Genomic DNA, 11678 nt, shown 5'->3' with positions numbered 1-11678 from the left:
GTTAGTTAGTTAGTTAGTTAGTTAGTTAGTTAGTTAGTTAGTTAGTTCGTTCGTTCGTTCGTTCGTTCGTTCGTTAGTTCTGTAGGGATTGCTGTAGGTAGCCACCATCTCCCAGCAGCCTTGATTATGAATAGGCGGGATTGAAACTAGAAGAATGAATGAATATGATAAATGGACTGCATATATTGCGCATTTCTAGTCTTACTGACCACTCACAGCATTTCTAAAGTACAAGTCACCTGCCCCTTTTAACACACACACACACACTCGTACTGATTCATAATTTGGGGGCAATTTCAGATTTACTGTCTTGTCCAAGGACATTTCAACTTGAGACTGGAGAAACTAGGGTGGTAAACGACCATCTAATTGATAGATGACTGCTTTTCTTTTTAACCCTTGGCTTCCACTGTATATTTGCACACTAAGATATCCAGTACTGTCCAGTCCAGGAAACAGTTTGAAATTAAATGCGTGAAATGTCTAGTTTTGGCTCGCATCACAAACTCTGTTGACATCACTACAGATCTACATCAGTATGCAGACAGAAACAAAATTATCTGTGTCCAATTCAGTGTCAGCTGCCACCCTTCTTTTTTCACTCACCTGGAGACTTAGGACTTGTACGTCAGACATTCTGTAGACTAGTCAATAAACTGCTGTTGCTGGAAGAACCATGGCTGTGCAACTGGATTTTGTGCTTTTTTAACAAGTGACCACATATTGTGAAGATCCACAGAGTCTCATCCTCTACCATAGTACTCTAAATTGATTCTTCACTAGTATGTATGTGTCCTGTACCGTCCTATCCTGTACATGCATCTCATACACAAATGCTTTGCAAGGCATCTGCACAGTCATATTGGGAAGTTTACCAAAGCTGCAACTGGAATTGATCTCCACCAAGTCTGTGTATAGGAGGGAGTTGGAAAAGTATTTTTACTGGGGTAAAGTTAAAACCTTTCAGGAAAACAGGCTGAGATCACCTTCAGGAACATTTGTAGGAACTTGAGTTTTTTTTTTCCTTATATTTTTGTATATTGTTCAGGTTTAGGCAGCAATCATATTGTCAATATCAAGGTTAAGCGCTCCAGGTGTTGCAGTTCTAAACAACTGCATAAGAATTAACAATAATAAACAAGACCCACATGTTTTCCTCTCCGTAATCATAGTCTTTTAACAGCTACCGTATAGCAAATAAATGTGTGGAGAAACCAAAAAAACAAACACAAAATAAAATACATTTGACTGTTTTGGTGATTTTATTTTATTATTTTAATGTATTTAATTAATTTAATTAATTAATTAATTAATTTTTTGTCATAAAATTTAAACCTAGACTAATCTTCCTTTCTGTGGTAAAAGAATACGTATGGGGCTGGAGAGCATATTTGACAATGTCAGAGGTCAAAACAGAAAATGCACCCAATTGAAAAACTTTTGTTTGGCATGTTTTATTACTTATTTTCAAAAAGACCATACAAGTGTAAACATATCTACAAATATGATTATGGTACACAAAGGAGATTTGTCTGCATTTGAGTCCTTGATTCTCCACTTGCCATTACAAGTTTTTTTGTTAACAAAGTTCATGCTCAGTCATCCAGGTACCAAATCCAATGATGCTCATTCAGGTCATCTGGACAATTCCTTTTTTCTAGAGACGTTTCACCCTCTATCCGGAGGGCTTCATCAGTCTGAGGAGCTCCAAGTAAACTGTTTCCCCACAAAGCAGTAAACTCCTTAAGTGGACTAAGCAGTTGGTCCACAAAATATTTTTGCCACTAAGCGTGATTAATTTCATTATTATGCACAAAGTTAAATTAGATCTCGAAATACATTTATTTAGAGCATTTTTAAGGTACTGTTTTATATGAAAAGGAAAGTTCAATTCATTTTCAAAAAAGGCACTTAACAGCAGTGTTCCCCTAGAAATTAAAATATTTATAGTAACTTAAACATGAACAACATCATATTAAATATGAAACAAAGGCTATTTGCCAGGACAATTACGTTTTTAGTTATTTTAGAGAGAGGGAAACATATATCTTAAAACCACATTCATAACAGATTAGGTGGTGGCGCAGAGGTTAGAGAAGGTGGGCCTGTGATCGGAAGGTCGTCGATTCGAGTCCGCGGACCACAACTTCAAAATGTGGGTGGGAAAGGTGAAACACCCACACCTGCCTCCACCCTCCTTTGCCCCACTCTGGGCCACTGAGCAAGGCACTTATCCCCGATCAGCTTCTCCCAAAACAAGTCTCGCTTGAAAACGAGTCATTGTGATTCAGTGAGATTACCTGTATAAATAAAGGTTAAGTAAAAAAAATAATAATAACAATTTCAAAAATATACATGCTTTTTCTGAAAAGTTACAAGAAGAAACATTTTTAAATCAGGGAGCATTGTGAACAGTTTATATTCAGTACCAAGTGTTCCTCTTTTATAAAGGTAAAGTGCTCAAACACAATAAGAATCATAAGAAAACAGAATTGACTGCAGGAGATTTTAGTCTTTATAGAACCTGTTTGCACTGGATTTCCTTTGGAAAATCTCAGTCAAAAGAAGAAAAAACTTTTAGTGATGCAGGCTGAATAATGACTATAATAAATTACTTGTACATTCCTCCAACTGTACCTTTCCTACTCTGCAGGTTCTAAGGATGTCACACGGACCAGCATTTCCATAGCGCTAATTGGCCTTCAATTTGTTGCTGTCCACTTCGATATAGCATTTGTTAGCGTGCCTTGCTTTTGTTTGTCTATTTTTCTCCCACATGCTGCATCCAGCCAGCTTCATCTGTAGAAACCTCTGAAAAGTTTAGAAACAATAATGTACCATATAAAAGTCCAGTACCTTTCTCCATGTTTCTGTCCTGGCTGCTCAGTTTCTGATGGGATTCACGTGAATGCTCATGGCAGCAGCCCTACAAAACAAAGGCTCTCATTGGTTGAGATGCACAATGATGCCCATCCATAGCCAGTAGTGATCAACATCCCGCCCTCCGTGACCAGTGAGTTTGTGTGTGTCTGTGCATTCACAGCCACTGAGCAATGGACTTAAAAATTAAGGGGGAAAAAAAAAAAACAAGAGCATTATTGTGTTAAAAAGAAATGTTGCTGTTAATCATTGGCTGCAACGCGTTAACGTGTCCTGCTTCTGCATCAACCACACCATTAGCATTTTCTCCATATTTTCATGGATAGGTGTCAGCTGTTTAGAAATTATTTTAATGACCTAAGCTGGCATTATAGCCTTTATCAACCCCTTCTGATTCAGTATGGTGCAGATTGTAGAAGTGCTGTGCTCGTTCTGCTTTGCCAAGTTGACTTGCTTGGATATGTTTTTTTGATCATTTCTTTGTTTAATTCAAAGAACACCATCTGCTTCTTCTCAGCACTGTCTTTGGTGCTGACTTTCTTTGGACCCATGGTTGTAAAAATAAAGTTTTGCAAAACAACTGCGAGCACAACACTGATGTGTCCACTTCGAGCTAATCGCTTAAAGTAAACAAATGAGACACGGGATGCTGGGCGGATGTTGTGGCATTCACTGTGGGGTTCACTGCACCAGCTAGTGGTGGGGTATCTGAAGCTGGCTCATAACTCAAATTTTAGCTCTCAACTCAAAGCAAAAAATGGGCAGAGAAACAGCTTGTGTCTCAAACAACTAGTTAGTTGGGACACTCTTAAGTCAAGGTATCACTGTACTATCCATCCATCCTTCCATTATCTTTTCCATCATGTCCAGCTATCACTGTGCGAGAGGCGGGGTACACCCTGGACAGGTTGCAAGTTCATCACAGGGCCACATAGAGACAAAGAGACAAACGAATCATTCACTCTCTCACTCACACCTAGGGACAATTTAGAGTTACTAATTGGCCTAACATGCATGTTTTGGTCTGTGGGAGGAAACCGGAGTACCCTGAGAAAACCCACGTATGCACAGAGAGAACATGCAATCTCCACCCAGAAAGGCCCCTTGACTGGGATTTGAACCAGGGCAACCCGCTAGCTGAGAGGCAGCAGCTCTACCAACTGCATCACTGTGCTGCCTCACTGTATTATGTATGTATGTATGTACACACACACATTGGGACAGCCGTGGCTGAGTGGTTAGAGCAGTTGTCCTCCAATGCTAGAGTTGGGTGTCCGAGTTCACCAGTGGTCACATGCCAGTGTCCGAATTCACCAGTGGTCACATGCCAAAGTGTCCCTGGGCAAGACACCAAACCTCTCATTGCCTCCGATGTGTGTCCCATCGATGTATGAATGTGATAAAGCACTGATTAGTCTCTTTAGAATGTTCAATTAGCTTTGTAGAGATCTAGTAGTGCTGTATAAATGGGTAAATGAGAGCACAGATTGTAGTGTAAAGTGTGTCTTCATAAGATAGAAAGGTGCTGTATAAGTACAGTCCATTTACCATTTACATACAGGTGTGTGTGTGTATATATATATATATGAGTAACAACAACAGGTGATGTTTAAAATACGGCCAACTTGTGGGGAGTCAGTGAAGACCAGTCAGATTTAGTGTACAACTCTAATACAACTCTCATTGATGATTGAGACAGCTATAACTGGCAAGTGACAAACATCAGGGCGCTGTGGAAGACAGTGTCCAAAGACTAGAGACAATGAAGTGGCTGTTTATTATTGCAGTTTTCTGGTACTTGGTGATTTGCTACAATGGAACATGCAGCAATGATTCTGCAACATAGTGTATTTGTCATATGTAGCTTACATATATATATATATATGCAAAAGATTTTCTTGAACATAGACATACCTGAAGTATCTGACAGAGCATACCATTATTAAGAAATTCAATACAAAGAGAACATGTAATGAATAGGTGTCCATTTCAGGTAGCATTCATTTGGCCCCCAAATATGACATTATTGATGAATCATACCCTGGCTATAACTAAGGTCAAACAGGACCATGGAAACAATCTAGCGCACATTAGGGATTTGCCATATGACTTAAAATTCATATCACGATATGTATTGTGAAGGGTGGCAATAACAATATATATCGCAATATGTTTTTGGTATAAAAGTTAATAGGAATTTTAAAAAGCATAGGGTGTCCTTTTGCCATCATATATTTTGTATTAAAAAAATTCCACTACTAGGTCTAGAGAGTTTTTAAATAATAAACAAATCAAGTTTTAGGCTTCTTGCTTGTAGTGCAAAACAGTGCAAAAGATCAAATGTAGTTTTAGCCATATGTTTTAAACAAAAAAATATGTTATTAACTTAACAGTTTCCAGTCTTCTCACTTGAGAAATGAACAACAGAGCAGCAACTGAAAACACTTCACCCTCCAACCCTCTAGTGGGCGACGCCTTCAGCGTTAAAGGAGAGCTGACACAAAATGAGTCTGTGGCTTTGACCAGAGGGTCTCGCAGTAAAATCACACAACACAGCGTTATTTTCACATATCAGAGAGCAGGTTTCTCTAAAGCTGACCAACGCTTACTTTAACTTTCGACGGGGAAAAAAACAAAAAACTTTCGATGGAACACAGTGTTTTGCGCATGCGTCCGAACACTGCAACACTACGGCAAGCCGGCCGTAGCTAGCTTGTAGCTTCGCTACTTAGCTCTCGAAGAAAAGACTTTAATGCCACTTACGCACAGTTTTCAACTAAACAAAGTAACGATCAAACTGAAAACTCTGATTTTACATCAGACACAGCATTACTGCGGTTAGCCGGTAGAAGACTGATCTATATCGTAGGCTAAATTTCTATCGTTTCTACCGTGTACCGTATATATCGCGCATTCCTAGCGCACATGTGATACCTGTAGCAGCATCTTGACATGTTCCAAAATAGTTCGGCCAGGGCTAGTGCATAAAGGATGCTGAGGAAGCTTTAGTGTTTTTTGGCATGATAAAAACTAGTGGAAAACCTTTTTTTTAATTTAGAATATTAAGGGCTTAGCAAGCACTACGCCTTCACACTAATGCACAGTTTTCTAAACCTACTGTGATTTAGCCGCCTCCTTGAAGATACTGGTCAGTGTTGCCAGATATGCAATAATGATCATAATTATAGGTTACCGTAGTGAGTTATATGTTAGAAATACAATCTATAGTTTTCTTAAAGCCCAACTTTATGATAGTTCTTACACCATTAAAAAAACAGTCATGATTTTTTTCACATGAACACCCACACACTATTAGAAAGTCCAGTCCAACCAGCCAGACCGTGTGCTGGCCAGACGCAAACTCTACTGTCTCCCCTGTGCACATTTTTGCCAATTACAAACATGTCTCATCTGTGTCTTGAAAGAGCTAATATTGTTCTTTAACAAGAAAGTACTACGCCACTGCACTGATAGAAAAGAGCACTCATATTCAGCACATTTGATAGTTTGAAAGAAAATACAATAGTTTTAGAGTGACGGTACAGTAGTTAGTCATTTCCTGTCTGGCAACCCTGGTATACCGATGTTTGTTATCCTATGGGAGGCGGGCTTAATGAGCATGACAAATAGTGTCTTTGTGCAGCAACAAAATATGTAAGTAAAACAACAAACAGACATGCCAAAGTTATCAGAAACATCTCCTACACAGTGTGATTAGAACATTTTGGTGATAGTTTCTGATTTAGAAAATGCCTCTAATTGATTAGGTGATCATTTAATAAGGTCTGGTCCTGACGTTTTAGTAGCAAAATATTATCTGGCCACTAATCATGGGTGCAATCTTTGTTCTGGAGCTATAATAAACTGTTTATTTTTAGGTGCCTCAACAAGAATTCTCATTTCAGGTATTTTACTTTAGTAAAGGGCAACCCTCCACAGATTTAAAACTTATTTATTTACCATTTATTTATACAGGTAGTCTCATTGAGTCATGGGAACTCATTTTCAAGAGAGACCTGTTTGGGAGCAAATGGTAGGGGTTAAGGGCCTTGCTAAAGGGCCCAGAGTGGGACAAATGAGGGTGGAGGCAAGTGTGGGTGTTTCACCTTTTCCACCCACATTTTGATGTTGTCAGTTCAGGGAGTTGAACCTGTGACTTTGCGATCACAGGTCCATTTTTTCTAACCTCTGCGCCACCATCTGCATCAGATGTGGGGAGTGGTACTTAACTACATAAGTATTTGTAAATTTTGCCTGTCAGTCAAAGCGGAAATAAATAAATGACACAGCATTTTTAACTCATTATCTGAAATGTCAAAATAAAATCAAGACAAACCCCAACACCCCATTAAACCACTTAAGACACTTGGTTAGACAGACATCATTATGTAATTATTTAATAAGATAACAGACTTTATTTTCTCGAAATTAACAGAAATGAAGAGACAGTTTGTGTCTTATGTTCCAAAACCTTTTGACTTTTTTATTTATTTATATATTTTTTAGAAAATTATGAAGATCTTTTATTTTCATTTGGCTTATTCTCTGTAAATCAAGACGGAGGTCACTGGCTCCCACATTAAAGATTCATAAAACCACTACGAGGGAAATGAAGAATTTATGAAACATATCCTATGCCTCCATATTACTGTAAAATTGCTGATATGCCTTTGGGTGACGGTAGAAGAAAACACTGATCTGTTTTCTGCATACAGAAGCTTCTGAAGATGCCAAAGAGTTGTTTGGAGAACCCAGTAATGGAGGGCATCAGAGTAAACGGGTAAGTATTTCAATGCTAATATTGCCAACCTGATGATCTCTCACATACAATACCAGTTTTACACCACCCACCACCACCACCATCACTGTGTATGGCACATCATTATGCATGAAAATGACTACTGTCTGAAAAGGAATAGAGAGGCTACAGAGAGAAAAGAGGGAAGGACAGAATAGATGAAAATACTTACCAGTTTACCGTGAATGAGCTGAGATAAATCTGATGCAGATGTGAGGGAGAGAGATAGATGGATGTAGGGAGGAAGAATGGGGCAGATAAGTTAAATGACCTGTATTTATGTGTAGTCTTACTGTTTATGAAATGGAACTAATGGTGTTGGAGGTGGGATATTCAGCCTTCTTCTCAATATAAGAAAATCTCTTTTCCTGGGCAGATGAAGAGGCTTCAATTTTTAACACACACACACTTGTGTGTCAGTGCACACTGTAGGTGTGTGTCCATCTTTTGTTTCTGAGCATATTTGCATCCACAGTGTGCACGTGTGTATGTGAGTGTGTAAAAATTAATCAAAGCGGGGGCGATGATGAACAGTTTCTGTAGAATTCTGTCAAAGGTTAAGAGCTAGTTATTTTTAAGAATGACATGAATCTCGGGGAGACAGTGATTGCCTAAATGACCACTGTAATTACCAATTACTTTTTGAAGCAGAGAATATATTCACGGCATGTAGCCAGCTAAATACAGACAGGCATTAGCCCATTTACGTACTAATGCACATAATTTAGATCCTGAAAAGGGCAGATGGGAACACAATGGAAGATATAATAGATACCATCTAATATCATTCCTAAAAGAATATTGGATTCATAGGAGATGAATATTACTTTGTGTCAGATTGTTTTTCCATAAAACATTCAAAATATATTTCATCTTTCGTGCTCTTATTCGTGCTTTGCTCCCTCTCTGTTTTCCTTGCCAGCACCAACATGCTGTGATCGTTAACAAAGGGTACTGTAAAGGAGACTGCTGCCTGCCTGTTTGCCATGCTATTATCCCTCTCCTGCATTAAATGGCAATGAGTGCTTGACACTTCTCACACAGCTAGCCTAGCATCTTGCACTTGTTACCTGGTCTAGTCTGAGGCACACAGTTCAGAAGTGAAACTTTCACGGCGGCAGCCAAACACAACAAAAAGAGTACAAATCAGAGAGAATGCATATTGCGTTTAGATCCAGACGCGGTTCAGTTTGTCACCCGAAGATGAGGGAGACAAAAGAAGGCGAGGGGGGAAATGGAGATGGAAGAGTATAGAGAAAAGAGAAAAACAATGGCTGACAGGCCTGACTGGCGAAAGGATATTTACTAAATTAGACATAAACTGCAATGCTCTGCATCTCTGCCAAGGAACTTGTAAAGTCCCATAAATAAGTAAAGCCCGATAACGGAGACAGAGCACGCAAACAAAAGTGGTGTACAAAATGTGACTGGAAGTGAGAGTGAATACTTGATGTGCATGTTTGTGTGCGCTCGGGATGCTTTCGATTTTGGGATAATGAGTTGTCGTTTTGCTGCTCTTCTCCACTCAACAACAACCTTTCCCCCCTCTTCCACCGCATACTGCTCTCTTCCTCTCCACTCTCATTTCCAACTCTCACTCTGTCACCTCTGCTATTGTCAGTCTTGCAAGTCCTTCCTTGGCAGGATAATAGGGACACATATTTGCTCTTGATGTAATCTTGTCTGTGTTCTATCTGATACATACTTGGAGGAGAAGCTGATTATTATGGTTGGCGGTGGGGATCAAAAGGAGATGCGCCGAGAGAGGGGCGAGTGTTTTGAAACCAAACTTTGAGCATATGACTTCACCATCCTCCTCCTCGTGCTCCCCTCGACACATTGCGTACACATTGCAAAGTCATGTCCGTGCCGGCTGCGACCCGTTTGAAAGGGATTAGTTACTCCATGTGGGGGTTTTCTTTAGTACGAGCTGGCACTACATAGAAAGCAAATCCATAGGGGCCCTGGGGTTCACATTGTAAGGGTAGTAATAGCTATGGGGGAAAAATACTCACTTGCCACAGGGCTGGTTGAAAAGCATCTCCTCTTCCCGCCAATTTATTATCCCCCCTATCCATGCACAGCCCCATCTCGGAATGTGTCAGGATTTAAAACGGTACAGGATATTTTTAAGAAGCAGAAACAAAGTGTGTTGAGTGTTCATTTCTTTCACTTGCTTCCTGTCATCTCATGCCAAAGCTGTTTAGCAGCAGCATTGTCGCTTCTCCCTTTGCCACCAGCTCCTCACTCATACTACTTCTTTCTCAGGTTTTTTTTCTTTCCCTTTTCTTATAACAATACCTGCGTTTTACAGTGGCAGCACTTTTTTAGCTGTGTCTTTATTTTTCTTGTTCTGTTTTTTTTATGCATCATCAGTTTTGTTGGCAGTTGTCTTCAATTGTTAATGCATTGATGAAAAATGGGGGACAGACAAAATATTGCAAAACAGAGGCTTTTTTTGTTATAAATTGTATGCAGATTTGTGTGTTATGTGCATTAAGTGAGCAATATCCTATTAATAAAAATGGTTTCAAATCAGGACTTTGATTTTAAAGTTTAGTTCACTGATTAAGGTTATTTTGTTATTATTAGTTGTTTCTTTTCCTCCTTTTTTTTCTTAAAATTATTTATCTGATTCTGTAAAATCTGTAATCTAGTGGACTTGCTCCTGATCAGTTCATTAATTAACTTTTGTTCAACATTTCTGACATTACAAAACTTCAGTAGCTACTTTTTTCTTATCCTTGGACAAAACTATCATTTGTGAATAATGCAGTTGTAATTTATAAAAAATGTATATTTCTCATGATAATAATAAATCTCTTTAACCAAATGAGTGTCTGTGACTTAACTTGAGAAAATGTCATTCTTCATTAACTATTTAGTTATTTACTATTTTAGTAACAAGTAGGGAGTTCCATTTTTAATAGTTTTCTGTTTCGTCTTTAGATAATCTTAGCAAGGTTTGACATGATGACCATGTTTTCTTTCAGTTGCATGTTTTACTTAACAGCAGACCAGTTTAACAATTTATACATGTAATGTCAAGTCTCTTTAAAAATAATTTAAAATAACAGCTAAACTAAATTTATTTTAAACCTATTAATACCTATCATGCTATTAAACCTCTGAAACAAATGAATTAAAATGTCTTTAATAAAACAAACATTGTAAAATAATATTGTTATAATAATTGTTTTGTCTTTCCTTGCACTAAAATATGAGCCATTCAAGCAATAATAATATTACTTGTGCATTTTTAGTATGTTTTTTTAAATTATATGTATAAAACATCTGACAGTTTGATACCTTGTTGTGCAGACCCATGACATTTGTTGTTACTAATAATATTGTACTTGCAGTTTACAAAAGAAATACTCAACTCTCTGTCTTGATCTGGATACACAAATCCCATCTGTTCTTTTGTTCTCTCAGGAATTGGTTTAATGTGTATTTAAACAGTTAACGGTCCTCCCAATCTGTAATGCACGTATTCAGTCTGGTGAAACTTTTCTTTTTTTTTAAATCACAAATTAAAAAGACGGGGGGAAAATAACTTCAGTTTTGCATCCAACCTTTTCCACAATCTTGCAAATAATGCTCAAAATGGAGAAAAACAACCATTTCAGTGCTGTTTATTTAGAAATAATTAAATGCGAGTGCTCCGTTATCACTACAGATGAGTGTATGAGCAAAATAGTAACCCTGATATCCATGAGCAGAGAAGTAAGTGGTGACTGTGAAGCCATGGCATTTGAATGACACATTGATGGCCACAGCTCATGCGTGGTGTGCCAAGAGTCCAGAAGATAGAACCAGTCTGGATCAGAGCGGTCCAAGAGCTTAGTGGGGAGTCCACAAACTGCTCAAAGCTGACATTTGTGCCTCCAGGAGGTATACAAACAGGGATAGACAGACAGTTAGCCCCCCGCCCCCTCACCCCCCACATAGACAGACACACAAAGCCACCACACACCCCACACCCCCCACCCACCTACAT

Source organism: Nematolebias whitei, chromosome 2, assembly GCF_014905685.2.
Source record: "Nematolebias whitei isolate Nwh7 chromosome 2, NemWhi1, whole genome shotgun sequence".
NCBI classification, from domain to species: Eukaryota; Metazoa; Chordata; class Actinopteri; order Cyprinodontiformes; family Rivulidae; genus Nematolebias; species Nematolebias whitei.
The sequence above is the reverse complement of the archived record's forward strand: the minus strand, read 5'-3'. Positions refer to the sequence as shown.